This window comes from Oncorhynchus gorbuscha, unplaced genomic scaffold, assembly GCF_021184085.1.
Source record: "Oncorhynchus gorbuscha isolate QuinsamMale2020 ecotype Even-year unplaced genomic scaffold, OgorEven_v1.0 Un_scaffold_4010, whole genome shotgun sequence".
Taxonomy (NCBI): Eukaryota; Metazoa; Chordata; class Actinopteri; order Salmoniformes; family Salmonidae; genus Oncorhynchus; species Oncorhynchus gorbuscha.
Window position 1 is genome coordinate 1 of NW_025748130.1, and position 2,987 is coordinate 2,987.

General features: G+C 44.2%; 1 long non-coding RNA gene across 1 annotated transcript; it reads right to left on the reverse strand.

Annotated features, from left to right (window-relative positions):
- Nucleotides 1–1,061: 1,061 nt before the first annotated feature.
- LOC124028310 lies at nt 1,062–1,632 on the reverse strand. Its single transcript, XR_006837573.1, has 3 exons — nt 1,457–1,632; nt 1,192–1,282; nt 1,062–1,117 (listed from the first exon to the last, which is right to left on the reverse strand). It is a non-coding gene; the product is annotated as an uncharacterized LOC124028310 (long non-coding RNA).
- Nucleotides 1,633–2,987: the final 1,355 nt, after the last annotated feature.

A 2,987-nucleotide genomic window follows, 5' to 3' on the forward strand; every position in this document is an offset into this window, starting at 1 on the left:
CTGATTGGTTCTTATTTAACAAAGGCACAGTTGTTCAAGTGATGGCCGCCCACGTGACCAAATATGGTGTCCTATAGGATATACTAGACACCTAATGAAATAGTAAAATCTTGTTACCTTCTAGGATCTCTGAGGAATATTTACGAACGTGATTTTACTCATTCAAACAACGTTTAGAGTGAGATGTTCACAGATTTTTTTCTTTACAAATTGAACAAGTGGAAATAAAATAAATCAATATTGTGTGCTATATGGACCTTTTTAGGATATGAAAAATGATTTTATCTAACAGAACGACACTTCATGTTATTTCTGGGACCCTTGGGATGATAAATCAGAGCAAGATTTCAGAATGTAAGTACACATTTCACCTTCAGAGGTGAATTTATAAAACCTATCGCGTTGAAAACATGGTTTAGTTGTTAGGAGCTCCCCTCAAACAATAGCATGGCATTTTTTCACAGTAATAGCTACTATAAATTGGACAGTGCCGTTATATTAACAAGAATGAAATCTTTCAGTCGATATAAGACACTTCTATGTACCGACATTTGTTGTTACTCTAAAATCTGTGATCTTGATATAATGCGCTGCATGATTTACAACTGTCCCGTTGACGGAACGCCGATCCTTAAGAAGTTGAATATGACATCACTAGGGGTCACTGTTTTGGTGATTGATGACATCTCCTACAATAAGCCGCAGCATATGAATGACCTTAATGCAGAATATGCTCACCGGGTGGTAGCACTGGGGGGGGGGGGGTGAATTTCAAAGCAGTGTACTGGACATCTCTGTCCTGTTTCTGGGGTTGAGGCAGTTGGACGATGGAGCACAAAGCTCTTCCTGGTTTTTGGAGGGAGAGACGTGGACGCTGGTGTAGGGAACGTCATCCTGACTCGACGGTGACTGCTGTCTCTGCTGCATGGCCATGTTGTCATAAAGGAGAGTAGAGTCACCCTGATGGGGAAAGAGTATAGACAACATGAGTAGAAAAAGAATGCACAGTTCCACAAACAATACACATTCATCACAGTCATCTTCTGATTCCAACGGACTCACCTGTCCCTCGTCTGCGGTGTCTCTGGTTTCTATTGAGCTGGATTTGGATGCCGTCCTGTTTTGGACATTCATTTATTAATGATTAATGAAGTTAGAAACAAATCAGATAAAAGCTAAATGTTCACTCACCTGAACCACATGAAGCCAGAGAGACAGAGTATGAGAACCAGAACAACAATTATGATTCCTACGGCTGCAGTCTTAATTGAGGTGTGTTTCCCTATAATAAAATATGAATGATATGAGTACATGGTATGTTGTAAACTGAAAAGAAAATCACATTAAAGGCTTGGGAATCGTATAAGCTAACACAAAAGTCAAGTGTAATAAGCCAAATGTAGATTAAATTGTAACATGTAATTGTGTATTTTGCATATTGAAGATGACCCTTTACCTGCTACAATGATCTTCAGAGCTGTAGAGTTCTCAGATGCTATTTTATTCCTGGCCTCACAAAGGTAATGTCCACTGTCCTCAGAGCTGATGTTAGTGATGTTGTAATTCTGTCCTGACAATACTGGTGAGGTTACATTCTTCTTGTACCAGGTGTAATTCTGCACAGGTGGGTTGGCATCACTACTGCAGGTCAGAGTCACTGAACTGCCCTCCACTATTTCACCAGAGGGACTGACTGACACTGAGGTGTTCTTTGGGCCGTCTGGTGGACAGTATGAACCAATACAGTGTTTTAAAACAGTGTTTTACATGAGGAGAATTATGGAACTTGGAGGTAAACTCAGCAAAAAAAGAAATGTCCGCTCACTGTCAACTGCATTTATTTTCAGCAAAACTTAACGTACAATTATATGTATGAACATAAGATTCAACAACTGAGATTCATAAACTGAACATGTTCCACAGACATGTGACTAACAGAAAGGGAATAATGTGCCCCTGAACAAAGGGTGTCATGCAGGTAAAAGAGGACCCAAAAGCGACTTAACAGAAACAGAGTTTAATAATGTTCAAAACGGAATAACTGACATCCTCTAGATTTGTAGAGGGGAAAACAACTGGAGAAGCGGCCACAGACTGCAGGTCGCTTCGGGTAGGCGCAGGCCGTAGTCGACTGAGACACCTGCTCACACGCAGCGTCTGATGAAGGCACAAAACACGACAGGACAGGGTGATACACAATCACGGCAAAAAACACGACAGGACAGGGCGAAACGCAATCACAACATGGTGAATACAATACGAGGAACCGACGGAACAGGAACGGATCACAAAGGAATAAATAGGGAGTCTAATCAGGGGAAAGGATCGGGAACAGGTGTGGGAAGACTAAATGATGATTAGGGGAATAGGAACAGCTGGGAGCAGGAACGGAACGACAGAGAGAAGAGAGAGCGAGAGAGTGAGAGAGGGAGGGGGAGAGAGAAGGATAGAACCAAACAAGACCAGCAGAGGGAAACGAATAGCATGGGGAGCACAGGGACAAGACATGACAATAAATGACAAACATGACAGTACCCCCCACTCACCGAGCGCCTCCTGGCGCACTCGAGGAGGAATCCTGGCGGCAACGGAGGAAATCATCGATGAGCGAACGGTCCAGCACGCCCCGAGACGGAACCCAACTCCTCTCCTCAGGACCGTAACCCTCCCAATCCACTAGGTATTGGTGACCCCGCCCCCGAGAACGCATGTCCATAATTTTATGTACCTTGTAAATAGGTGCGCTCGACAAGGACGGGAGGGGGGAGGGAAGACGAACGGGGTGCGAAGAAAGGGCTTAACACAGGAGACATGGAAGACAGGATGGACGCGACGAAGATGTCGCGGAAGAAGCAGTCGCACAGCGACAGGATTGACGACCTGGGAGACACGGAACGGACCAATGAACCGCGGAGTCAACTTACGAGAAGCTGTCGTAAGAGGAAGGTTGCGAGTGGAAAGCCACACTCTCTGGCCGCAACAATACC